General features: G+C 37.4%; 1 protein-coding gene across 3 annotated transcripts in view; it reads left to right on the top strand.

Moving 5' to 3' along the window:
• LOC105253960 (serine-rich adhesin for platelets) overlaps positions 1–13,991 on the top strand; it is a 164,007-nt gene that overhangs the window by 39,071 nt on the left and 110,945 nt on the right. The window contains exon 1 of one of the 3 annotated variants that reach the window (XM_025412579.1): positions 30–213. The exons of the other annotated variants lie outside the window; for them this stretch is intronic. The gene's annotated coding sequence lies outside the window, so the exon portion shown is untranslated. Of the gene's footprint in view, positions 1–29; positions 214–13,991 lie in introns of those variants that run through there. 3 annotated transcript variants of the gene reach the window in all.

Here is a 13,991-nt window from a genome sequence, read left to right as displayed (position 1 = left end):
TATATAAATACATAGTGTGTATCGAAAGAATGAAAAATACAAATCGTGCATCTGTCGAATTTCAAATATCGCGAGTTTTGCAAATGATAGTAATTGTTACGCGATCGATTGAAGATTACGTGTGTGACGGATCATCGATCATCGATAATCAAAATTTCAGACAGAAAGATGAATGGATCAGACGACAAGAAAAATATAACGAGACAACAACTGGTGAGTCTGTAATTATTATATTAATTAATTACATCTCATAATTGGTTTACATGCATTGAAATGATATGCAAGGATTGAGTTTGTAATAATAAATTGTTTTTATGGACATATCAAGAAATATTTATTAATGATATGACATAAAATTATCTGAAAAATATGCGAGATGTATTTTTATACATATTTTTTTTATTAATTTTTACATCGCGTTATTTACATGATAATGATTGATGTAGAAATAACTCTATGTATTAAATTTTGTATCGTGAAAAATGCACAGAATTTATTTTCATATTTTATAAAAATGTAGATGAAATTGTTAGTATGTTAAATCCCAAACAACTAACAACAAAAGCATAACTGATAATAAAGCATAATTAATAATAACGTAAATAGGAATTGACATTCCGACAGGGGTAAATCACTAAAAACATTATACAGTCTCGGGGAATTATTTTATATTAATTGGATTTTAATGAGTATTGTTATCTTAAAGAAACAAATATTATTATAACAGATTGCATTTGGTACAAATGAAAATACAGCCATTTCTCTAATTTTCCTTAAGTATTACTAATAATAGGAATGGAAGAAATATATATATATATATATATATATATATATATATATACACATATATATTATATATACGTAAAAGAATATGAGTAATAATATTTGAACATATTATTAAACATTATTGAACATATTATTAAACATTGGTTTATATGACTTTGATTGAATTAGCTTTTGCTTTCTTTTCATCTTTTTTCTTTGTTTTCCTTTACGTCTTCCATCCTTTTTTCTTCAGAGGATCTGAAAATAACCATTCTGCGTTTCACTCAAATTTTTACTTTCGTCTTTGTAAGATTCTTTGGTCGTGAAGCAGATGGGGAAATGATATCAAGTAATCAGCGAATGGAAAAAACTAATTTCGCTCTGTGAAACATTCATCGTTTTTTTTACATTAGAATGAGTTTGCTTATTTCGCATGGAAAATTTTCTTAAAAGACAAAACAGATGATAAAGCCGAAGATTGACCTATTTTCTATTATTATCACACAATTATATAATGTATTTTTATAGATTAATTTTATTAATTTATAAAAATTATTTTACATGATTTTATTTATTATGGCTCTCAACGGGAGTGGATATTTAATTGTACGCCTCGGGTGTATTTCGAGGCCTGTTGAGGAGATGAGTGTCGTGTATATTTTCTGCCTTTGTCTCTCCGCGCAATTCAATCCTATAAAAGATCTTTTTTGTTCGAACGCACCCGCGCTGTAAATTCGCATCGCCATTATAAGTACGAGAGCGAGAGGCAATTTATGTCGATATACCGTGACGGCGGGGGTATTGGCGAACTTTATAACGAGTAAGCCGGTAAATTGATTCGGTATACATCAAAGCTTCGTCGAAAGGTTAATGGGTCCACGTGCCGGAGGCAACGACGACGATGGCGGTGGAATCGCGCTAACTCAAACGTCGCGACCTCGCCGAGGACACGCCGATGCCCGCGCCTTAAACTTTGACATTTCCACGGTCTCGGAGACGCCAACGCTCCGCCAATTTTCCCGGCTTGTCTTACTCGTTGCCGCGTCTCGTTTCTTCGCGTAGTTCCCGCGCCAGAACGATCGAGGCACTTCTCGCTTGACGCGAATTTCTTGCTACGTACATCGGAGATAAAAACAGTTATTAATATAATTTTTTTTTCTCCGTAAAAAGAGCGAATTATATTAACAGTGGATTTTTGTGCTTTTATATCGTGTGCTTTACTTTAGCAGGAGGTTCTTGGTGTTATTTCTATTTTAGATTGCAATAGATTTAATTTCGAAGTTTATTTGTCGTATCGATTTATTAATAAAATTGTAGTTTGGCTTACAGTTAGTTTCAATTACTTGGTTCTGCGCATTTGCTTTGTTTCAGCTACTCATCGAAATCAAAACTATTAAGATTGTTATTGATTTGTTAGCAATCATATTAGAAGTCACGATATATTGACATAAATTGCCTCTCATTTTAACGATGATTTATGCATTTGTACAAAAAATACGAAACGTTAGAAGACTCTTTATCTCTTGTTTATACATGCGAAAGTGCTCTCTAGCGCAAACGAAGATTATTAATTTATCTCATGCGCGCGATATTATATTGATGTTACACATCTCACTGACTCATTTCAAAATATATATTATATTTATATAAAGATGTAAACATTTATGAGATGTATTTATTCACTTTTATTATTCGATAAAATTGATAAGCGAAATCTATAAGTGATACTCGGTGATTCAGCTGCCTTTATTTTTATGGAATTCTTTCTTTATTATTTTACGTATAAAAAGGTGAGAGATATATTTGACGAGTTTAAGAAAAAAGAAATATCTGGAGATACTTGAAAAAAGGAAAGCGGGAAAAAACGTTGAAGGCAAATGAAAAATTGGTAAAGCAGCAGATTGTTGAAAAAAGTGCAACGCACCGTGAACGATGAATTTGGCGTTATCGGGTTTCAATTCGCTCGCGGTCGTCCTATTGACTCGTCATTCGGCGCGATCGCGAAACATCGGGTTGCAGTTGCAACCAAAATTCGTGCGCCGCCGCCCGCCACCATCGTCCCCGCGTTTCCGCCGACTATGATTCGTCGACGAGGGAACATCGGGAACGGGTAAAGAGGGGGAGGAGGAGGGGGGGGGGACGCGCGGCGGATGAGGCCTCCCGATCAATGCAGCGGCGGCAGCGGCTACGACGCCCGACGATCCCGACGCGGAGCGTCGCGACGCGACGCGACGCCGGAGAGAGCGGGAAAGCGCGGCGCGCAAAGCGTGGGTGCGCAAAGCGCAGTCCACTTCCGGTGTGTTTGCGCGGAATCCCGACACGCGTTGCGCCCTTCCCGGGGACGATCGCGTGCGTCGCGACGCCCGTCGCCCTCTGCGCCACGCCGGTATCCTCGCCGGGGTCAGAAACACCCACGTACGACCGTTGAACTTTGCGCGTTTGAGCTGGCCCGACAAGGGAGAGAGACAGAGGGGCGAGGCGTATATCCCGTAGGCGAGAATTGACCGGTACAACCCGCACTTGTGACTCGTCGCCCCGAGTCTCATGTTTCTATTTTAATCTTAATCTCGGGAATGCTCTCGCCGCGGGATGTAATACTTTTGCGTTTTATCGTTCTATCGTCCAGAGATTTAAGATTTCGGATAAATTTTGAAAATGTATAGTTGTATTTGATAAAATCAAATAATTATATTTATGTGCCTTTTTCGATTAACTGATTCTGCGGGTCTGGTTTATTTGAAAATTATATCTTAATGATACATTGAGCAGAAATAACATTTTATTCCAGAGATAGAAATTGATTAAATTTCGTGAAATACAAATTTGATTACTAAATCGTACGTGACGTTTATAATGTCATTAACATGTTAAATATATTTGTGACAAGCTATCTATAGATCGTTTTTGAGAGACATGTTAGTAAAATTATTAAGATATTAAAATCTATAGCTACAAAAATATAGAATCATACTTTTTGTTTAAAAATTCTTGAGGATTTTATCACACAGATATATTAACTATAAATTACTTGTTATTTAATCTATTAAAAAATTCACATTTTCTCACGTTATTAAAAAATTCACATTTTCGCATAGGATGTACAATTAGCTCGCGGAATTATTCTGAGAATTATTCGTCAATAAAAAAAGTATAATTTATTAACTTAGTTATTTAAGTATTTAATAAATGTTCAAAGTCTGGGGTTATTTTTATACGCGATTTTTATCCAAGAATTTCCGGCACTTTAGGATTCGGTTTGATTTTCTATCTCTGGTTTAAGCCCGAGCGGCCGCTGGACGTTCAGCTCGCTCGCTCGACGACTCCTTTACTCCGGTTCAAGGCTTATAATTACTCGACCCGTAAGTAGGTCGCTTTCTCCTCTGGTACTTTGCGCCACTGCGCGCAAAGACTCGTTCCCGCCTTGCGGCTCGACATGCCTTATTCCGCGAATCCCCGATTCGCTCCAACCGCTCGTTCATTCGGATGATCCTCGCGTTATAAACTCTCGCCGAAAGTAATTCGACTTGTGGATCGAGTCGAGGATCAAAACGCGTTCTTCCATCCAGTTTAAGGTCGCGATTTTACGCGATATTCGATGACACAAGTAGATCACAATAGTTATTATTTATAACGACTAATTCTTTTTTTCTATAATTTTTATCTTAATTTCACCAGATCTCGCATCGAGATAAACGAATAGTTTGTGCGATTCGTGCAAGTCTGATATTCTTATTATACAAGTACGCTGATTTCACTCATTGAATCTCGCAAACGTCAATTCCAATAACGGTGCATCCTCGAGCGACGACGAGCGAGGAAGGGAAACAAAAGAGAAACGCGAGCCGCTCGGGACAGTAATCTTCGCCGGTCGATACGCAAGCCAGACCGGGTAATTCCGATAGGTAGGATCCGCTTACAATAGCGAACAATTACCGCGCCGGTAATATTAACCTACGCGGGAAAATTACACGCGCCGGAAGAGCGGCCGGTGCACGCGCCGGGTCTCCCGCGTGTCCGTGTCACCGGTGTTGCACGACGATGCACAACTTGCATTTCGTTGGCGGAGTTTCTCTCGCGGTTGTGATTTTTCGACGGAAGCGGCTATTACCGTCGTGTATAACGCCGGCAAAAATTATTACTTTGCGACGTATCGCGTGTCCCGGCTCGGTTTCCTCCTCCGTCGATCGACGAGTCTTTCTGCGAGTTTGTCAGCGACGATAATTTGGAATCGTATAACAGTCCTTTCGATTATCGGGAATATATGTTGGATAATGTTATTTAGGCTTACATGACAAGCCTGTGATTTTAAGCAATTCGTGAGAATTTTATCGCGTGCAAAGTTAAATAACTAAAATAAAAGATCTGAATAGTCAAAGTTAAATAACTGAAATAAAAGTCGAATCATTATTTCTCTCGTTATTGGTGTAATGTATTTTAAATTTTTTAGAGAGACAGGGATAGTTCTAAAATATTAATCGCGTGCAATTTTACGTTTACATTATCCAACTTTTTATGTAATTACTTTCGAAAAGAAATTTTTATTTCATCTACGAATTAACGTACGACAAACACATATGTATGTAGTAAATTTACGTCTGTGAACTAATTTTAATTTTCTGAATAGAAAGTTCAACTTCTTAATTGCATCGATATATGATCGTTATACACCTATTACGCTATTGATTTTGTCATTAAAGAGAACGATCGTAGTGAAATATTAAACAAGTGCTTAAAGTTGCTCTTTAATAATTTATAACTTCGTTAATTTTCACTATGACGTAGACAATTGAAATTTGTTCCATTTCACGATAGCGTCATTAACATGAAAACAATGAATCGAGGCGGCGTGTGATTACAGTTATAATTTTATCTTTACCTTCACCGCAAAATATTGATAAAATCCGGAAGTGCGCATTGATGATAAAGATAAAAAAAAAAGAGTTAAAAGAGTTAAAAGAGTCGATAATCGCGACAGATCGACAGAAAATTCCATCTTGATTCTCCAATAAACAAGGAGACTTCATATCTTATATTTATAAGAGAAAGAAAGAGAGAGAGAGAGAAAGCCCGAATAATTTAGTTTCCGTATACAACCGCAGCGAAATACCCGTTGTAGCGTTGTACGGAGGAACGCGCGTAGGTAATTATAGCGTCGAAGTGCGGTCGCATGGCCACGCGGGCGACCTATTCTGCGGTGAGCACCGCACGTTGCTGCATATTGCGCGTTAGCCTGTGAACGATCAAGCAACCTACCACATGTATGCGAGCGCTCACACGTTGCTTGCACACGCGTGTGCCGAAAGAAGCGCGACATCTGTTCTCTACCTCCCCCCACCGCCTCTCTCTCTCTCTCTCTCTCTCTCTCTCTCTCTCTCTCTCTCTCTCTCTCTCTCTCTCTCTCTCTCTCTCTCTCTCTCTCTCTCTCTCTCAGATGACCAATCCGCGCCTCCCTTCCCGTCACGGCCTTGACACGTGTGCGACACACGTACTTAATCCCGCCTTTTTGAATCTCGACGTTCTACCTGCTTAATGCCTTATGCGATGCAACCTGTGCATGCGATCCGGAATCAGCGATAAGCTTATGATGAGCGTGTGATAAAAAAAAGGTTAATTCGAGTAAAATTATAATTTCGTAGATTTTGGGAGGAATAAAAAGCTATTTAATATGAATGAGATGGAAATAAAAGATATTATTCCTTCGTAAAATTAAGCTCTTGTGATTCCTGATGCAAACATATGATCTCTTATTAACCTTGAAGAATAATTAAATTAAACGTACTTTACAGGGGAAAGGAAGGAAACGTTTTAACAACTTGAAAATCACAAAAAGTATATATCGCGAAATGTACATTTTTATGTAGTTTATTTTATTTTTAGAAAAAAAATATATATATAATTATACATATTCTTTTTATATAATCTATAATGTGGAAAGAGCGGGTAAAGCTTTGAGCAAGCTTTGTTTATCCTTTCGAAGGGAGAGCCCTCAATTACGAGCGAAGCGTTAAAATCCGTTCGATACGAAATAAGGCAAGAAACGCGCGCGAACCGTTGTATCAACATTTGCACGCGATCGCGTTTAAGTATCTCCCCTTATCCCGTGCGTGAATCAATATCATCTGGAGTATTGGTCAATAATCCCGGCGTTGTATAATCGCGTTGTTGTACGATGTGTTACGCGTGTAACGTAATTAATAACGACGATCGTTATACACCGAATCGCTATGTCCGATCGATTTTGTTCGCAGATGTGTAACGAAATGATCCTATAACGCTGGTATTTCACTATTTGGTAGGATTAATTGTTCCTTCGATATTTGGCGAGCGGCGGGGAAGGAAAGGCGGTAATTGATAGCCGTTTATTGACCGTCGAAACAAACTTTATTCGTTCGGTATTGGTTTGTCGATCGCAATAAGAGAAGCTGTAAATCTTTCGTTACTATCTCGCATCAATGCCCTTTCGGGGCATTTAAATGATGATAATCGTGATAATGAATCAAGGATAATAGTAATATCATTTTAGTTCATAAATTTTAACATTTGTAATTTAAATAATTAAATAATATGTTATAAATATATTTTAAATATACATATATAATTGATTATAATTGGGTACACAATTATAAATACGTGATTTTAATAAGGATTCTCGATGTTCACGCTGATTAATTTCACGCTGTTAAATGTGTATTTTGCTGACAATGGTGTACAATGGAAGCAGTGACAATATGACAAAGTATACGAACAAATTAAAGATGCATTCTTCGTTAAAATCAATTCCGACAGAAAATGAGTTTTTTTTACGATTAAGAGATCTTGTCATGTTGATCTATATATTTTCCTAGAACATCGATGATTCTAGTTCATCTGACATTTAATCGCTCCTCTCATTAAACCGGTTTTTGTGCATATTGAAGAGCGCGGACAAAAACGTTATCGATCCTTTGTCAGCACTAATTATCCTTTTGTCTCTCCTTCTCTCTCTCTCTCTCTTTCTTTCTCTTTCTCTTGCTGTTTGTAATTGACTTTGATCTCGAAAGTTTTATTTCTGAAACAATATCGTAAAAGACAGTTTGACATTCTCTATTTATTTATGCGATATCGATACTTCACGTTAACGCGTTATCCTGGAAACAATATTGTTCCACACATGTAAAAATTCTTAGTATTATCAATCAAAATATAATATTTATTGATAATACTTATCATGCAACGATTATTCCATAATCTCTTTCCTAGAAATATTCAATCAATTAAAAAGAAGACATAATTTTTCGTTTGTTGCTCGGTTGTTGTTTATATTATAATCATTAGAAACAAAATATTTATATACATGAATATATTACCCGAATATTAAGAGAAGATAAAATATATCGAAATAAGTATTGAAACTATCGAATGCGCTTGTAAATAGAAGTTGGACTCGACAAGTTATCAATGATGAAATGTCACTCAAGATCCAGAGATATGCCAGCATCATTTCCGTTTACGATTGCGAGTTTTTTTGCATTTACTCGATTGAAAATCTTGTAATTCCTTATTGCGATTTTTGATCAATCTGGTTGCCTTCCGTATAAAACTCGTACTCAACCGACATTCCTTTTCACGCCGATAAAATTCGATGGCCGCTTACCTGACTTTCGCATTTTTATCTGATTTCTCGACTGGAAAAGAGAAAGTCGCGGGCAGTTGTCACTGGAGAGATACGCGCGAGTCACGTAAACGTATCTTGTCATTAACGTCATTTTCAAAACGGAAACAGCTACAGGGATAAATCAACATGTTTATTCTGCAGATTTTAATTAATTACTCTTATATAAAGTATCTCACTTTTGTCACATTTCATGATAATGATAAATTTGTTCATCAGCTTTTAATTTCTCTTTGTGAAAATGTGTTCAAGTGTCGAAAGTAAAACGGACGTTAATTTGACAAATTTAACTTTTAATTATTTGCGACGTATAGTCGGAGCATCTATTTATTGATGCGTCATTTTTGCGTAAATGGAACTTATGTTTTGGGTATGAGAAATGGCACGGTTTCACCGCATGCCCAGAACGAGAGTAACTTAAATCTGGCAGATTGGTTTCAGCCGTTGGTACGCTGGCTCCCTGGCAATCATCCAGCAACCGGGGATTTCGCTGTCGAGCATATAATGCCGCAAGATGCCCGAGTTTCAACATACACACAACTCCCTTTCTCTCTCTTCAAAAAATTCATATTGTCTTATTGGAACGCGCATTTTTACACAATAACACGATAATTAATTTATCCACTCTCTCTTATTATTTTTAATATTATATATAAACGCTCTAGGCTAATAATTCAAAGCAGTAATAATAACTAAATTATTTAAGGTATTGACGTATACGGATCAGCTGTTTAAACCCTAAATATTGGAAGTAAAGTTAAAAAAAATGAAAGAAAGGGCAGAATACAGAGGGGAATAGTAAAAAAATAATATAAAACGATGAGGATATAAATGACGAAGGTGAGTTTGCGCAAGTTTTTTAACGCGGCGCTTAATATCGTTAATGAACTCCATGGCCATCGCCGCGATAGATCACCCCTGACCTTTTCCGCCGAGAGTCGACTACCCTTGCGTCAGTCAATTATAACCCGGCAATAGTAAAAAAAAAAAGATTATATCTATATCGTGCGAACACGTCAGCTCTACCGAATCCGCCTACAAATTCACGATCGGCGATTATCCCCGCCACAAAGTGGATGACGAAATTGCGCGAACGTACACACGTTGAATGTGAATCTTCGAATCATTTACGGTAATGTTCTCATTAAAGTTATGACGCTTCTCGATCAGCTGCCAAAGGATTATCGTCCTTAATTACGTCTTCGGGACACTCGACTAATTTTCTCACTGAAGTCTCGCTGAAGTCAAACTCGCGATAGTTATAATCTTTTGTATTTAATAAAAATGTGTATTATTGTAAACGTTACGTGATAATTTTATAAATTTCATATAATTCGCTTTTAATATAAAATATTTATAAAAATCTTTCCAATATTAGATATATACTTATTTGATTATATGTTTTATACTTACATTGGATTATATAAATACGTTTTTATTTTAAAATAACGATTCGAATTTTAGCGGATCTTTGAGAGAGATCAGATTTATTAGCGAGAAAATGAGAAAATCCGGAAGACGATAAAGTGTCCGTTAAATATCTCTTAAGTGCGAAAGATGATGAAGGCAGCGAAATACTGTATTACTCGAGTGTTATTACATCATCGTAACGTTGATGCGATGCAGAGCCGCGAGCGAAATCTACTTCTCGATCTCCGGAGCGGACGGAGTCATTCGAGTCAACAATGAAGTCGCACGAGGCGAGGCATCGCGCGATACGGCGATTGCGCGTATCTCCGGCAATTAAAACGTTAAAAATACCGGAAATTTTGCCCGATCACGGTTTTAAATCACATATTTTATCCGCTTATCTTAATGAGAATCCAGATTGCACGGCGCTTTCTAACCGAGCTGGAGAAGCTCGTCGCGGTCAGGGATCTAGAAATATTTGCTAAGAAAATATATAAGACATACCAGATGGCTAGAAATACATGCTTGCGCGGGATCTTTCAGCAGTTATTTGAAAATAAAGTTGGAACAGAAAGTTACGGAGAATAGAATTGTAAACTCCATAAATGTTTCCTATTTTTCGTATCGATTTTCACTGAAACTTGGCGCCACTCTCGTGTGTTTTTTTTTCCCCCGTAATCGCCAGAACAAGTTTAACAAATCGCCGTTGATATTTTTAAACGTAAAAAAAAGATCGTTGAAAACCGTCAGTGCAAATCGTGAACGATCGTTCGAATCTCGCGCATCCTTCGCGCGTACGACCTTGACATACTGACAGACAGCCGGGAATAAGCGAGCTCCGCATCCAGGTCGAGCGAGCTAATGTGACAATGATGCTTGTTAAGAGAGTAAACGAGATTGTTCGTGAGCGAACGTGTTCGAATCGATTATTAGCGATTGTCGTGTCTGTAATCTCGTTACGTTCGTCCATCCGGACATCGGATAGTTCTCGCTCTCCAAAAATAAATGGCGTTAGAGATAATCTGCCCTTATCTGGCGCCGGATTTAGTGTCGAATGCCAACTGGAAAACCTTGACTAGATACGTGTGTGAAATTAATTTTGCATCTACGATTTGTGTAAAATATCACCTATAATCTTCGTAGATCGCTGATTAATGCATCGTAAATAATTAATGTAAATAATTAATGTATTCATTTTTATTTAAATAATGTCAATAATTATATTCGATGCTTTCTCGCTGAATTTTTAAGACATTTTTTAAACGAATGCGCAATATTATTAAAACTACATCTTTCAAGCATGATACAAATGCGTGCATAATCTGAGGCAAATTCATATTATGTTTATTACATCATTATACCACTTATAATTCATAATAAGCATATAATTCATATAAAGCATTTCATTATGATTTTGTAATGCGATATCTTAAGCGATCATTTAATCGCGTGACATAGATCAGCGTGTCAGCAAGATGACTTTTTTTAATAACTCCGATAATTTAACAATTAAAAAGTTATCTAGTAACGATGCATCGATTGGCTGTGCAATGAGACCAGATGCATATTCACCTCGCATGTTCCTCGAGTAGAGCTCCTTTTTTGACGGGCAAAGGACGACCGGATCGATTTGTTAACTTTGCGCGCGTTCCCGCTGTATAAATCGAAGCGACACGAATTCGCGCTTAAATTATTCTCACGTCATCCAATTTCTGAGAATCGAGTCGTATCATAGTCAACGGAAAATTACGCAGTTATATTATACTATCTAAAAAAAAATTAATTTGCGCTATTAATATTTTAATTCCATCATATATGATTAAAAAAAGAGTGATCACACATTACTTTGCACACATTTATATACAGGAGCTATTCTAATTTTAATGTTAAATTTACTTTTATAATTTTTTCAGAGGTACATTATAATTTTTAAAATGGGATAGCACAAATTGATAGAGTTAATTAATTTCATTTTAGTTTAACAAAAATTAATTTCAATTTAACAAGTTAGGTTATATAATTTATTTATAATATTTTCTGTTATTTATAATTTTTTATTATGTAATACAATATAATTTATAATAATTCTACATTATATTTTATAGTTAATTTATAGATTTATAGATTGTTTATTAAATTCAAATTATTGCGAGAGAGAAAGATCATAGATCCAAGTATTTTTGTCACATATTTTCATCGAATTGATATGACTTGACGCATATTTAAATTCAAATTTAATTAAATTTTTATTCTTCATATATCCCTATCGCACAGAAATGAGAAAATTAATTTAAGAGAACGGCAAATATCGTTATATTATTTTAATTTCGTTTGTTATTAAACTTGTTCTGTTCATATGTGTCGATTTAGCCGTTACGTTTTTTCGCATCAATCCGCCGTATTGATGTCTCTCTTGCGATATTCGTTGCTAACTCAGGTGTCCTCCAAGCGGCGCATTCGCCGCCGGTCGGTACAATGTCGAAGCACGCGCGCGCGTATCTCCACGTAAAATATATGCGGCCTTGACATCGCGGCTGATCGCAGAGCGCGCCGCCCGGTATATCATGCGCGAGCTCTCGCTCGCAGGCGTTTCGTCGTCGCGCGGCAACGTTTCGCAATCGCGCGACTGACTCTCCGACTTGGAGCGCAAAGACATGATTTATGATCGCGATTAGAACCGCGACCGTAACCGTAACGATTCGACGGCGGCGAATGAAGCGTCCGAGATGTCCGAGATGTTCCATCCATCTTCGACGTACATCTTCGTGAATTTCAAATGTGAAAAAACGAAGGGGAATTAAAATGTCTATATAGATTAAATTAATCACAAATGTGATTAGTTGATGAGATTAAAGTTAATTGAAATATGATCATTGGAAATTATGGTACACGCGAGCTGGACGTCGAGCAATTTCTGACAAATTAGATTCGAGTGAAATCGGTACAAATGTTTGTGAAAATTGTGTACATTTTTCTGTTTGATAATTTAGAAATAATTGCTCGCTCTTCTCTAGGGAAATGAGATACGAATAAATTATGTAGCGATATTATTATTTAATTAATTTAATTCTCCTCTTAGTCATGAAATATAATCTTATACTTTCGTAAATTGACATTCAACTTCAAAACAGATATAAAATGAATTGCTGTAATACATTTTCTCCGCAGCAAATTTTCATCGACAAATGTCGGTGTAACCTTCGAACGGCTTTCATTATTATTGACACGATAGATGCCCGCGATGATGTCAGGAAACGAGACACTGGTAATCGGATGTAATTTATCTTCATTCTCGCGTAAAGATAATTGATTTCATAAGGATCATCGCTTTCCACGAGAGGGATCGATTCTCCGGCCGCAAAGTGATGTTTTATTCCAGGAACAACACGATCGCAAATGTGCGCGCGATCGTTTAGCTTAAATGAAACATTCTTCTTAATAGCCGCACACTCGAGAAAAAGGAGAAAAAGAGGAATCGGCGTCGTGTATCACGATGTCGTTATGTACATATCCCGTCTTTTCTCCACGTGTTTTCGCCGCTGCCGCTCTCGCCGTTCTTTGTCAGCACCCTTACCGCTCTCTCTGCCCACGATCGGTCGACATAAATCCCGGCAAGGTGGAAAAAACGTCTGTTTCGGGCACGTCCGTTCGAGCGTGTCGAGAGAGATGGGGTAAAGAGAGAGAAACGAAGAGAGAGTGAGGACGTCGGGTCGACGACGCTTGTTTCGCGGTCGTTGATATTTCGGTACTGTCTGTTCTCGCCCCATCTTTATCTCTCTCTCGGTTCTCTTTCTCTCTCTCTCTTTTTTTCCTTTTTTTCCTTTATCTAGCTCTATCGTCCCTCTATCCGTCCTGCACTTCCCCAGCTTCTCCCGCATAATTTCGACCAAGCTTCCTCTTCTTTTTCCTCTTTGAACGCACGATAGAGATAGAAATCTGATGAACAGGAGAGGAGAAACAGAGAGAGAGGGAATGATTATGGTTCTGGTTGACCATGAGTATTTCACCGGCCATAATCTCCCAAGTAGATCCCGTGCGAGTGATCTCTTTCTCTCTCTCTCTCTCGCTCGCTTGCTCGTTCGTTTTCTTCTATCTCGTTCTCCTTCCGTTTCACATCCGTCCACTCTTCTTCTCGCTCGTGCGTTTCGTTCCGCTGGTTTCTTTC

This window comes from Camponotus floridanus, unplaced genomic scaffold (assembly GCF_003227725.1).
Source record: "Camponotus floridanus strain SB8 unplaced genomic scaffold, Cflo_v7.5 scaffold53, whole genome shotgun sequence".
Classification (NCBI taxonomy): domain Eukaryota; kingdom Metazoa; phylum Arthropoda; class Insecta; order Hymenoptera; family Formicidae; genus Camponotus; species Camponotus floridanus.
The sequence above is the reverse complement of the archived record's forward strand: the minus strand, read 5'-3'. Positions and strand labels throughout refer to the sequence as shown.